General features: G+C 37.9%; 1 long non-coding RNA gene across 1 annotated transcript; it reads right to left on the reverse strand.

The window, feature by feature from the left end:
• Window positions 1-2,504: 2,504 nt before the first annotated feature.
• LOC134620183 (uncharacterized) lies at window positions 2,505-5,140 on the reverse strand. Its single transcript, XR_010092089.1, has 3 exons — window positions 5,109-5,140; window positions 3,870-3,896; window positions 2,505-2,605 (listed from the first exon to the last, which is right to left on the reverse strand). It is a non-coding gene; the product is annotated as an uncharacterized LOC134620183 (long non-coding RNA).
• Window positions 5,141-15,206: the final 10,066 nt, after the last annotated feature.

Consider the following 15,206-nt stretch of genomic DNA (forward strand, 5'->3'; position numbering starts at 1 on the left):
TAGTTTTTGTTGGGACAGTGATCTTCTTCTCATTTTTTTCCTTTCCTGTTTACTATATTTCAGCAGTTTATGTGAAAGTTCCTGTGTTGTCTTGGTTAAACAGGAGGCAGCGGTTGGATCCTTCTGAGGAACAGAGTCTGATGTTACCTGAGTTTCTCTCACAGAAGATGCAGATGTTTCTTTTTGTAAAAAATCAGAAGGATGATGGTTGCTTTCAGGAGCAGCTGTCTCATTTGAATAATCCACTCTGGATGATGTCACTTCTGTGGTTAAAGTGTCGATCAAGGTTTTTTGTGTCTGCTCAGTGGATGCCTGGGAGTTTAATTCAGGAACAGGTTCATTTAAATCTGGTGCTAGAGCACTTGTAGCGCATTGTCTGTATTCTGTGTTTTGATTAGCATCTCTTTGATTAGCAGCATTTTGACTGTGAAACTCGACAGGCTGTAGCTCGTAAGTGCAGGTTGGTGCAATGCTAAGCATTCGGTACAAGCATTTGATCCTGTCAATCATGTCGTTAAGACGTGTGAATTTTAACATAACTGCAGTTCCACCACTTACAGCTAGCGACAATGGCATTCCTGTAGACTTACGTGGGTGAGGGTCAAAATATGCGTATTCTCCTGAAGTCAGCCTGCAAACTGCAATGACGTTTCCTCCCATGACTAGCAAAGCGTAGCGAACCACTGAAGCCAAACACTGTAGTCCCTGTTCAAGGCTCGGAAGATGATCTGTACCATCAAATGTGCCATAATGAGCTAACTGAGACATGTCCACTTGATACTCATGACTGCGGCTGGTGACCACTGAGGGAAGCTCATCGGAGGCTAGAAACACGCTGTTCACAAACCTCTTTCTGGCATCTGAATGCATGGCATGGCCTTTGTCCAACACACGGTTTAGATCTGCTCTGGTAATGAATTCATCCTCGTGTAAGAATGACAGGAAAACCAAACTGTTAGCCATGCATTGCTGATTCCTGTACTTTCCATACCTAGGAGAAGCCTGGCTTCGGGACGCACAGATGCTACTCACTCGTGGACGACTTTCACTGTTTGTAACCTGTACATGAGATGGTCCTGGAGCTTCTCCATCATGCTGCGTTTGCACAGTTACCTGGGGTTCAGTCTGGATTACCTGCTGTACTTTAGCATCTGGCACACATGCTGAGCGAACACCTCTCTTTACCACATCTGCATAAGACACTGCAGCTGTCTGAGCACTGCTCTGCACTTCTGGACTGGGAACAGTTGTAACAGGCACCTTTACCTCCTCACCGCTCTGAGAAACATTTACCTGTTCTTTCTGCTTTTGCCATCTAAGCTTCTGGGACAGTGACCTTTGACCTTTCCTTGGCATTTTATCGAAGTACAAACTGGACCTTATATGTATTTATACACAAATGTAAACAAAACTCAACCTGGAAACACTGAAAAACTAATAGAAACTCCTCAAGTTTCTATTAAATCAGAGATTTATCAGAATTGATGTAAAAGGCTCACTTAAATACAAACTCAGTATAAAAGTTATTTAAAGTTCTTTGAAAACACTTTGGTCTGTTTTATTGTAGCTTTTTCAAAAACTGTATATTATCACTTCTTATATTTTTTTTAACCAGACTGGATAACAAATCGGTCTATACTTCTGTAATGTAATATGCAGGATAAATCTCAACAATCAATCAACAGGCTATATAAGTCTTAGCTTTTAAGTAAATTTTGTGTAAATCTTTCAGATATTTAAAATTTAAAGCAAATATGAGGAGCTGTGATGGTGTGGTGAGCAGATGACAGGTGATGGGGATTCTTCAGCTGGATGTTCTGCAGCAGTCAGGAAACAGGAAGTCTGGGTTCTCAGGGCAGCTTCTCGATGATAATTACAGCAGAACACTTACACTGAGTGACAGAAATGGCTTTGTCTTTAAATAATAATAATAATAATAATAATAATAATGATAAAAGTATAAACTTGTAGTCAAATGTTATAACCAATGAAACAGACTTAAAAAATGTATTTGAATCAAATTTAATATTTATGTGAATATAAGAGTCTGAATTACAAAATAACCAGATTATCTTACTACAAATATATCTCAAAAAAAGGTGTATATAAGTTTATATAATTTATCAAATTGCACTTGTAAGCCAAACTATCAGTGTTTATTTCAAAGTGTAATGCAAAATTAAAATGACAAATGTAGGGCTCTGTAAGTAGTTTCTACAGTGAGTTCTACTGTACTGTAATTCTATTACTGTATATTCAACTTTGTACTTGTAATTTCCAGCAAAATGACTGGATGTGAGAGAGTTTAACGACAGGAAAGATGGAGCAGTGAGAGCGGAGATCTCTCAGAATTCTGAAAACAGATCGACGAAGTTCTGGTAACTTCAATTCCAAAAACTTAGATTCTGGTAAAACTTGATTTCAAGTCACAGGATAGCGTTTCAACTCAGGTTCAAGCTTGTCAACTTAGATAGAGCCCATGGCGGAGAAATGATAGAAGATAGAATGGCTTGTCAAAAAAGATGGAGCAGGGAGAGGGAGAGTGATAGGACAGACTGAATTGCTTGTTAATGATAGAGGGAGAGGGTTTTCTGCAGCAGGTCACCTGTAAGACAGAAAGAAAGTGGAATTAGACACACTTCCAATAAACCTGGCTTTACCGTATTTTCAGACTATAAGGCACATTTAAAAGCCTTTAATTTTCTCAAAAATAGACAATGCACCTTAGAATTGGTTTGAAATCAGTAAGCACAACCATATATATGTGGTACACAGCACTCAAAAATCTGTCAAATGTTTTAGTATGTCTTTGGTAAGCTACAAAGCAGCACCACTTGATGTATTGTCGGAGCATGGCTACCATAGTCAGCACCCTCTTAGAGTAATTCGTACTGTGCTTCAATATAATGTGGTGTGTGTGTATAAGGGCCTGGCACCTGTTGAGAGCCATGCTTATGAAGCAGATTTCAAACTGATCAATCCACATTCATCAATACACAAATCCTGAAAAGTGAGTGCATTGTTCTGTATTTTATGTCTTACAACTGAACAATGCTGAGAGTTATTGTAAATGAGTTGAATGAAGTTTGACTTATCTGTTTTGTTTGGCTTAATGTGCCTTAGAATTTAGTGCGCCTTACAGTCCGAAAAATACAGAACATATATATCATTACACACTGAAGAGTTGTACAGTACATTATTAGATTCAACTGAATGAAAATGTTTAACATATGGTGGTGGAACATTTCTAAGGACATTTTTTACATTCTATTAACACAATAAAAACAGAGTCTGTAAACCAAGATGTGGTACTACAGTAACTTACTGTAAAAATTATATGGTCAAGCTAAACCCACACAATGAAGTTAGAGCAGACAGTTTCAGACCACCTGCTTTAAACACTTCACATGCACTCAACTCAAACTTATGACACATCACATGTTCCTAAATGCCCAAAGGTCTCAAATTCCCGTTTCTGTGTGTACTTACCTGGTACAACAGTATATCATGTCTGGGGAGCCGTTAACATAAAATAATTTACTCAGTATGACTTTTGGCAAAATGAAAAATTTGGAGACAGATGACTCCTATACAGCAGTTTCTATATATTTCAGTCAAATATGGGGCATGTTTAATACACACCCCGCTAAATCTATAATAAACTTAGCATGGCCGATATTAGGGCCTAATTAAAAATGTAGTATGATGATAAGCGAGATCTGTAAGTCTGGAAATGTTTACATAGACTTTTCTAGGATTTGATGACTTTTGATAATCACCAATAGCTGTGCTCACTCACAGAACTAAACTGAATCTCCTATAATGAGAAACATTTCCCAGCACTGCACCTCAGACAAACCTTTACTTACCAGACTTGAGATGATCAGATCAGCAGTCTAGAGAAAGGAAACAATACATCAGATCACTGTTTGATGATTCAGACAGTAGAGCCTCTTGACACACAATCCAAATGACTGTGACACAAATTAACTAGTAAAATCCTCAATTACTTTACTTTTTTAAGTTCACTGTAGTCTAAAGAGGAGATAATTGAACTGCAGGGTCTCACATGGCTTTAGCATGTGTAATAGAAGCATTATTACTACAGGCACCAATATTTGTTGTCACAAGTGCAGGATACACCAAATATTTCCTACACAGAAGCTTTGTGGCTCCAACATTTTCTACAACAGGTCAGTGCTAATAAAGTGTGAAAAACCAAAACTTTTAATGTCCTTTCAGGTTAAAAACATTAAATACAAAGTAATTATTTAAATCAGAAGCAACAGAAAACCTCATCATGTTTTGGTTAGTCTGATATAAATATGCAAATCCTAAAATACATATAAATATTGACATGTTACCATAACAGACTTGCACCATGTTTTGTGATTAAAAGGAAATATCTTAAAATATTACACTACAAAGTCCTTTCATTGTACCAGTTGCTAGGAATATTTATGTATTTTGCAATGTCCCTTTTTGGCAACATTTCTATTTAATTTTAAAACATATTATGTTCACTAAATAAGTAATAAACTAATTAGACACACTGGCTGTAATGTACCTAACAATGTCCACTCACACCTCTGGTTCTCTTCGTTTTTATTATTGCTTAACTGTTAAAGCTATTACTTATACCGAGTCAGGCAAAATACTTCTACAGTGTTCTGACTTTAATGTAATACATCAGCAGAATTTGAGAGACAATATAAGTCAGTACCTGTGCAGCTCTTAAGTGTTTAAGCAACCACTTATACTGACTCCCCTAAAACACTTTCATTGTTTTGTCTGCTACTTAAATCCACAAACATAAGTACAAAATGAACACCTGGATAAAGACTTCTGACATTTAGCCATGTTTGGATTTGATGAGCCATAAGAAATTTAAATCATACATAAATGGGCTATTAAACTTCAGGGACAATTTCAGGGACAGTCAGAGGCCCTGTGTGGGGGCTATGCTGCTACAGGTCACAAATCCTGTGTTTTTGCCAATCAGTAAATGGAAACATATCACAAAAAGTCAAACTACTGTATGCAAGTCATCAAACGTGCTACACGATGCCAGGTTCATACTGCTTCAGTTACAATCACTGTTTACTTACCAGCAAAGGCAAAACCAAAGATCTCTTTCACTCTGTGTAACAAAAGACAAAGCACAAAAATACAGAATGAGACAACTCAAATCAGCATCAGAGTCAATACTGCATCACTCTGTGTAGTCCAAAAGATTCAGTACACTTATTTGTTTACCACAGCTGGAATACAAAGAACTCACCTCTTTTTTCTACACCTTATTAAAGATTACTGCCTTCATTAAGGTAAAATTTGGTTTCATCCATTTGTAATAAGCCACACAAGCTTCTCAGTTATGTGATAGCTCTATTAGTTTGGTGCTATTAGATAACACAGTAGATTTAATAAGCAATGATTTGCTAAACCTAACACTGCACACTTTATCAAATTCTGACATCACAATTTTAAAGCATGAACAATCATAAATGAAAGCTTGGATGATATATTTGTAGGCTTCAACATTTGAGTTGGTCTGCATTCAAATTCTTCCCCAAAATATTATCACCTGCACACAGTGTAATTTAGTTTAATTTAATATGTTGTTGTTTTAAATATCTACATATCATATTAATAATATTAATCGTGCATTTTATTTATTTGAAGGTGGCCTTTTTGTATGTCATCAATTTTTCACAAAGTGAGAAGTTAAACAGACCTGCAGGTGTAGGTAGGTTTTACTTAAAAACCAACCAACCTGCACAAACAAGTGTTTGTTAAATACTTCTAAAAAACTAAAATTGATTAATTAAAAAAAACTTATTGTTAAGAAATGTTATTATTCTTATATTATGTGTTCTATCCTCACTCTCTCCCTCCCTTCTGTTAATTAACCCGCAACACACACACCCCCGACAGGCACGTGACTCTTTTTCTCCCGGCCTTCAGTCAGAGGCGGTAAAATGGCTCCTTTGAAGTTGCCGACCCTGCTTGGTTCTAAAATGGCGGCTCATTACCTTATAACCTAAAGAATGAGACCGTTTTAACTGACTGATTTGTGAAGAGGAGAACTAACTTCAGCTTCCCTAAGAGACTCAGAAACACTAACACACCGAATGAACCAAATACAACACAATAACTGTGTTAAACAATCAAATGAACCATATTAATTTCACACTAGGCCTATAGGAGCTAGGCTAGGCGTTAGCGCTTAGGTCGTTAGGGCTAGCATACTAAACACTCCTTTTAAATGCTAAAATTACAACGTTTCACTAAAAAAGCAGCCATTGTGTTACTTTAACATGACTTATACTTCGACTGGCTTTATAAGTCACTAACAACAACTGGGTAAATCACTCAAACAGCTTATAGACATTTTATTTCAAGAGAGAGACAGAGAAGCAGTGCTTACCGGCAGGGATCAAGCAGAGAGTGGGCGGAGATTCAGGAGTCAGCCAGAGACGTACAAAAGAGGCATTCACGGGTAGTGGGAAACTTCGCCGTTACACACAATTGGCATTGAAACGTGAAAAATATATGTAAATTTAAATATTATTATACTAGATTTTTTTGCAACAAAAACCAACTAGCAGAAATTTAATTCTATAAGTTTAATAAATGTTTCAAACAGGATTCTTTGAATTTGAAATAATGGTTAAAAGACATAAATAAACATAAGGTCATTATGTTAAAATGTACTGTATTATGATAGATTTATTTAACTGACTGCAGAAATAAGAACAGTCTTCTTCTGAAAACCAACACCAAGGAGCTGGTGTTGGTGATCGCCTAATCATCCTCACAGGACAGTAGGAGCTGCAGAGGCTCACCTCACTGCACTGCAGGAATCAGAGGTTCAGGAGGTCCTTTAACCCCACTGCCATGAGACTTTTTTAACAGTGACTCCTGACATGTTCATTGCACATTTATTTCTTTTATTCTAATACATATTGATTGTAATCATATGAATTCTGACCTAAATGGACTTGCACCCACTTGTTCACCCCTGCTACAGTGAGGTAAAGCTGTGGCTGTCTCCAACAAGACTCTTCAGTGAAGGTTTTAAAGACAACCATCTAAACTATAGCCTTAACAGTTACACTTTGTGAAACCACATGTTAATGTAACAATCATATTTGTAAGAAAAATCGGTTTCATGGAGTGGAAACCTGTTAATACGCAAAGACTTGTTCTCAACTATCAGTAATTAGTGCGGGTGTGGCTTTTACACACACAGTAACAGAGAGAGAGAGAGAGATACAAGCTTCAGCCAGCACATAGGCAAACACAGCACAAAAATGAGGTAAAAGTGAAAATGACTGGAGTCATAGGAAGTGTCTCCTCTTGAACACAATGAACTGATGATGGAGTTCACTAGACCTATAACATGGTGCTGGTCACTCTGCATAGATAATAATAGATTTGATTAATATAGCGCTTTTCAAAGCACCCAAAGCGCTTTACGATGCCACTATTCATTCACTCTCACATTCACACATTGGTGGAGGCAAGCTACAGTTGTAGCCACAGCTGCCCTGGGGATGAGATAACACAAATCCTATGATTTAGCAAAAATACTATAATTTAGGAGAAGTACTAAATGTGGCACCTCAGCTTCTTCTTCTATTTTCATCTTTATATTTTCAGCTATATCTATGACAGGCAAAAGGCCTGGATGTGCTGCTCAATTTGAATCCACCAATCAGAGAGTCTGTTTACTTTTTCCCACCAACAAACCTGCACTCCTCACACACACACACAACCACAGCACAAAGAGAGACCGGCTTTTTGCAGTCTATTTCTCATATCAAGGATTCCACTCAAACAAATGGCCATAATTTCCTAACCATGAGGGCTAGAACTGTCATTTTTAGACCGTTTTGTTCAGAAGTTAATTTATCATTAAAATGTGAATTATTGAAGATATTTGACTTGTAATGCACCACAACTGAGTAGAGGCGAGGCATGAACTACTTTGACTTGCCCTCAGCTGGCTGGGAAGCCATGGAGGCCTCAATATACAAATTTGTATGTCTCAGCCCTCAGATATGATTGGCTGGTTGGGAAGCCGTGCAGGCCCTGACATGTAAATTGGAATATTACAGTCCTCACAGAGGATTGACTCCCTGGGGAGCTGGCAGAAATATATAGAAATACTATGATTACCCAGCAATACTACATTTAGTAGAAATACTATGTTTTAGCACAAATACTATAAAATGGCAGAAATACTATAATTAAGCAGAAATACTATATTAAGTACAAATCTTATAAAAAGCAGAAATACTGTACTATGATTTGGTAGAAAATCTATAATTAATGAAAAATACTATATTTGGCAGAAATACTATGTTTTAGAGGAAATATTATGTTTAGTACAAATCTCATAAAAAAGCAGAAATAGTGTGATTTAGCAGAAATGCTGTATTTAGCACAAATGCTGAAAAGCAGCAGAAATGGTATGACTTACCACAATCGTAATAACTTAAATAGAAAAATTGGAAAAGCAAAATGGACAGCTGAAAAAATCCTGAACATGCTATGGGTCCCTCAAATATAATTGGGAAACAAAAAAAAAACAGCAAAAAGTATAACAGTCACACAATCAGACTAAGGAGCTTGGAAAGAAAAGCGTCTGGACTTCTTGAGTTGCTTGAACACACAATCACACAATCACAAATATGTACACATATGGAAACACACATGCACAGAGAGACACACACAGGATCAAATTCAGTCAACCAGTCTAAATATATTGAATTTAAATCATACAATAAGATGCTCCCATAAAAACTCTCTCTCGCCCTCTCTTTCCCTCTCTCTCTGTCTCACACACACACACACACACACACACACACACACACAGAAACACACACACACACACAGGTAGAGAACAGCATGTTTCTAGGTCAGTAAAACAGCTGTGAGCTTCTCAATTTGAATCCACCAATCAGAGAGGCTGTGTGCTTTTTCCCGCCAAAACTGGTGCACCAAGTGCAGGCTTTTACACATGCAGCACAGAGACAGGATTTCTGCAGTCTATTTCTCATAGTCAGGATTCCCCTCAAACAAACAGCCATAAATTCCTAACCGTAGGGGCTAAAACAGTCATTCTTAGACCGTTTTGTTCAGAAGACATGGGGGAATCTTGAAATGTTGACCATTTAAAGTACAAATATGAAATATTAAAGATATATGACATAGATGATTGGTTGCCTTAGAAGCCATGAATGACCCAATATGCAAATTTGAATGTGCCAGGGCTCAGATATGATTGGTTGTCTTAGAAGCCATGAAGGCCCCAATATGCAAATTTGAATGTGCCAGGGCTCAGATATGATTGGCTGGCTGGGAAGCCGTCCAGGTCCTGATAGGTAAGTTTGAATATTACAGTCCTTACAGAGGACTGACTCCCTGGGGACCTGGCAGAAATATATAGAAATACAATGATTACCCAGAAATACTTCATTTAGTACAAATACTATGTTTTAGCACAAATACTATAAAATGGCAGAAATACTATAATTAAGCAGAAATATTATATTAAGTACAAATCATATAAAATAGCAGAAATAGTATGATAGTAATAACTTAAACAGAAAAATTGGAAAAGCAAAATGAACAGCTGAAAAAGTCCTGAACATGCTAAGGGTCCCGCAAATTTAATTGTTAAATGAAAAAAGAATCAGCAACAAAAAGTATAACAGTCACGCAATCACAAATATGGACGCATATGGAAACACAGAAGCACAGAGAGACACACAGGATCAAATTCAGTCAACCAGTCTAAATATATTAAATTAAAATCATACAATAAGATGCTCCAATAAAAACTCTCTCTCGCCCTCTCTTTCTCTCTCTCTTTGTCACACACACACACACACACACACACACACACACACAGGGAGTGAACAGCAAGTTTGTAGGTCAGTCAAGCAGCCTGAGAGCTGCTAAATTTGAATCCACCAATCAGAGAGGCTGTGTACTTTTTCCCGCCAAAACAGGTGCAACTGCTTACACACACGCAGCACAGAGAGAGCCAAACACACAGGGTCTATGCCAGTCAACCAGTCTGATTATATTAAATTTTTATCCACCAATGAGATGCTGCCCTAAAAAAGGTCTTTGTGTATGTCTTTCTTTCTCTCTCTCTCTCTCTCTCTCTCTCTCTCTCTCTCTCTCTCTCTCACACACACACACACACACACACACACACACACACACACACACACACACACACACAGGGAGAGAAAATCAAGTTTCTAGGTCAGTCAAGCAGCCTGGGAGCTGCTAAATTTGAATCCACCAATCAGAGAGGCTGTGCACTTTTTCCCGCCAAAACAGGTGCACCTCTTTTTACACACACGCAGCACAGAGACAGGATTTCTGCAGTCTATTTCTCATAGTCAGGACTCCCCTCAAACAAATGGCTATAATTTTCTAACCGTAGGGGCTAGAACAGTCATTCTTACACCGTTTTGTTCAGAAGAGATCGGGGAATCTTCAAATGTTGACAATTTATCATTAAAATATGAATTATTAAAGATATTTGACTTGCAATGCACCATAACTGAGTAGAGGCGAAGAGAAAACTGCCTTGACTCACCCTCAAACAACGCTTTCTAACTCTAAATCTATTTGGAGTATTGATATCATTCTTTCACCGTAAGAGACAGCAGGCTTTGGTGAACAGTCATGGAAATTTTCAGGTCTCTGTGGAAATCCAAAAAAAAGATATGATGAGAGAAAAAAGTGCCTCATTTCCAGAGTTTGAAATCTGAAGAAATCTGAGCGAAGGACGAATTTCCTACCCTCAAACAAGTGTAACTCATCTCAGAACGGTAATAGGTGAGAAAAAAATTCTTGAATTGTGAGCGTCAGGAGTGTCTGAAGATATACTGGGACAAGCCTCATGTTTTAACTTCGCTTCGTTAAGGAGATATGACGATTCGAAAATGCCTCTCATGACAGAAATCAAGCGGTGATTTTGAACAAACTCTCCATTGACTTTGTATTGAGACTTTTCCAACCTTGTGTTGGTCTGAGTAGATTTGGCAAAATTCTATAAATCCCACAATAATGACAGTGACATTCTCTGAAAGCCAGCAAAAATACCTACGTTTTGATGTATAATTTGTGGAGGTTGAGTGAAAATTGAGCGAGTAGTAAGAAGTTGTTCGGACATGAAGAGAAGACTGCAAAACTTATAGTGGCTCACTGAAAGCCAAGTGCATAGCAACCATAACAACGCATGTATTTTCTGAAAAATCATAATTTTGCAACTCAGAACTTAAAGAGGGATAAGATTAAAACTATAAAAGATATGAAAAAGGTGAATCATGTATGAATAGCCCAATAAATTGTGAACATTTTAAAGTTTGAATGGTTGTTCTAGGTGAAAGTATGAGGAAGTAGTTAAGTTTCAAAAACAAGCAAGTTTTAGCAGAATTTTGGAAGTTTCCCATTCATTTCAATGGGACAAATTAAAAGAAAAAAGTGTAATATTTTAAAAAGTATAATAGTAATAAACACCAAAAGTCATAGCAGGAATTAGCAGAAAGATCAGAACAGTTTAGAGTTTGAACGGAGAAAATCGGCTGAAAACTGAGGGAGTAGTTAAGCGGCAAAGAAAGTGGCAACTTGAAGAATAAAGTATAAAGAATAAAGAGAAACAGGAACTCAATAGTGTGGAAGCCCTTTAGGGCATCCACACAATAATAATAATAATAAAGAATAAAGAGAAACAGGAACTCAATAGTGTGGATGCATAAAGCATCCACACAATAATAATAAAGAATAAAGAGAAACAGGAACTCAATAGTGTGGATGCATGAAGCATCCACACAACTAGAAAAATTTGCATTTCCTGCGAAAATGCAGTGTGGATGCTGTAAAGCTGAAGCTGTCAGCTGAAACTAGCTGAGAAAGCTGAAAAGTTGCAGAAGTTTTAAAACCTTTGCAAAAAATTGTAATAACTTTGCAGAAGCATAAGAACTTAGCAAAAATGTAATTACTTAGCAGAACTGCAATAACGTAAAGAAAACATAATACTTGGCAGAAATACAATAACATAGCAGAACTTAGCAGCAGAAATTAGAACAAATATTGTAACTTAGCAGAAACAAGATAACTTTTCAGAAATACAGGATTTTAGCAAACATGGTACCAGATTACATAGATACTTTATTTAAACAAAAATACCTAAACATTGCACAAATACTGTGATTTAGGACAAATACTACAACATAGCAGAAATGCTGTAATTCAGCAAATATATTATGCTATGGCACAAATAGAAAGAATATGCTCAAATACTATGATTTTGCTCAAATAATATGATTAAGCAATAATACTAAGATTTAGCAGAAATACTGTATTTAGCACAAACACCGAAAAGTATCAGAAATACTGTAATTTAGCATAATAGTAATAACTTGCACAATTACAAATATGGACATGGTAAATGGCCTGTATTTATATAGCGCTTTTATGGTCCCTAAGGACCCCAAAGCTCTTTACATATCCAGTCTTTCACCCATTTACACACTGGTGATGGCAAGCTACGTTGTAGCCACAGCCACCCTGGGGCGCACTGACAGAGGCGAGGCTGCTGGACACTGGCGCCACCGGGCCCTCTGACCACCACCAGTAGACAACGAGTGAAGTGTCTTGCCCAAAGACACAACGACCGAGACTGTCCGAGCCGGGCCTCGAACCGGTAACCTTCCGATTACAAGGCGAACTCCCAACTTTTGAGCCACGATCGCCCCCATATATGGAAACACACATGCACAGAGACACACACAGGATCCAATTCAATCAACCAGTGTAAATATATTGATTTTAAATCACACAATAAGATACACCCATAAAAAGGCTCTCTCTCTCGCTCTCTCTGTCATACAGACACACACACACACACACAGACACACACACACACACACACACGCAGCAGCAGCAGAAGCAAGTTTCATTCGATTTTCATTACTCTTTGTACATCCGTCGCTGAGATATGACGAGAGAAGAAACGGCAGACCTCAGATATGATTGGCTGGCTGGGAAGCTGGCAGAAATATATAGTAATAGTGTGATTAAGCATAAATACTACATTTAGCAGAAATACTGTATTAAGCACAAATCCTATAAAAAGCAGAAATACTATATTAAGCACAAATCCTATAAAAAGCAGAAATACTATATTAAGCAATATAAAAATCCTATAAAAATGGTATAAAAAGCAAAAATACTGTAATATGATTTGGTAGAAAAACTATAATTAATCAGAAATACTATATTTGGCAGAAATACTGTAATCAGCACATATACTGTAACATGACAGAAATTCCTCCACTTAGTAGTAATACTATAACATAACACAAATGTTATGATGAGTTGAGGGGCTGGTACTCTGGTGCAGTCAGCACAATCTGGAGCTGAACACTCTTAAAACTGTAGAGATGACAGTGGACTTCAGGAGACATCCCTCAACTCTGCCCCCCCTCATCATATCAGACAGCCCTGTGTCGACTGTGGAGATCTTCAAGTTGCTGGGTACCACCATCTCCCAGGACCTGAAGTGGGAGACCAACATCAACTCCATCCTCAAAAAGACCCAGCAGAGGATGTACTTCCTGAGACAACTGGGGAAGTACAGTCTTCCACAGGAGCTGCTGATCCAGTTCTACACCGCAGTCATTGAGTCTGTCCTGTGCTCCTCCATCACAGTCTGGTATGGTGCAGCCACTAAACAGGACAGGTGCAGACTGCAGCGGACTGTACGGGCAGCAGAAAGGATCATCGGCGCCCCCCTGCCCTCCATCCAGGATCTGTACCTCTCAAGAACCAGGAAACGGACAGGGAAAATCATCACAGACCCCTCACACCCTGGACACAGACTTTTTGATCTGCTGCCCTCTGGCAGACGGTACAGAAGCCTGCAGACCATGACCACCCGACACAGGAACAGTTTCTTTCCCCTCACCATCTCCCTTCTAAACAGTTGAACTGTCACACTGCTCCCACTGCCAGACTGCAACTGCACCTTATGTACATTCTGTAGTATTCATTCCACCTCATTTCATTTTGTATTTTATGTATATACGTTTAGATTAGTTTTTTATAGTTGGTTTACACAGCTTTGTGTATGTATGTGAATGCATGTGTAATGTATATATAGATACGTGTGTGTGTGGGTGCGTGTGTGTGTGTGTGTGTGTGTGTGTGTGTGTGTGTGTGTGTGTGTGATTTACAGTGCTGTGCTCGAGAGCCACCATCTACCGGAACCAAATTCCTTGTATTTGTCTGCACATATACTTGGCCAATAAACACGATTCTGATGATTTGGCACAAAAACCATGATTTGGCAAAAATACTATGATTTAACAGAAATACTATGATTGAGCAGAAGTACTAAGATGTAGTAAAAGTACTTTGATTTAAGAGAAATCCAATTATGGAGGAGTAATACTTTAAAATGGGAGAAATATTGATACACACACACACATTCACAGAGCCTAAAGGGAAGAGTATTTGTGCCATGGAGTGTTAAGAAGAATCTGAGGTCCATATTAGAAAAGCTGGTAAAAAGTTTTCAGAATTGTAATAAATGATGAATATGAATTAGTGGTCTGTGATAGTGTATTAGTTTGTAGGGCAAAAAACATGTTGTCCAAGGTGGAGTTGAACCCACGACCTTTGGGTTGCAGACCTGTGTCATTACCAGCTGCGCCACTGGGAAAGACAGTGAGCTCTTGGGAAACAGGGTGATGAGCAGTCAGAATTAGATCGCGGTGAGAGGCAAAGAGCGCCGTTTTTTGGAGTTACAAAACGTCGTGTAACTCCAAAACTAGGTGGACTAGAAGCATAATTCTGTACTGGGTGAATCAGCGGACTTTGGTGTACTATGACTGCGATTTTCATTACTCTTTGTACATCCGTCGCTGAGATATGACGAGAGAAGAAACGGCAGACCTCAGATATAATTGGCTGGCTGGGAAGCTGGCAGAAATATATAGTAATAGTGTGATTAAGCATAAATACTACATTTAGCAGAAATACTGTATTAAGCACAAATCCTATAAAAAGCAGAAATACTATATTAAGCACAAATCCTATAAAAAGCAGAAATACTATATTAAGCAATATAAAAATCCTATAAAAATGGTATAAAAAGCAAAAATACTGTAATATGA

Source organism: Pelmatolapia mariae, linkage group LG3_W (assembly GCF_036321145.2).
Source record: "Pelmatolapia mariae isolate MD_Pm_ZW linkage group LG3_W, Pm_UMD_F_2, whole genome shotgun sequence".
NCBI classification, from domain to species: domain Eukaryota; kingdom Metazoa; phylum Chordata; class Actinopteri; order Cichliformes; family Cichlidae; genus Pelmatolapia; species Pelmatolapia mariae.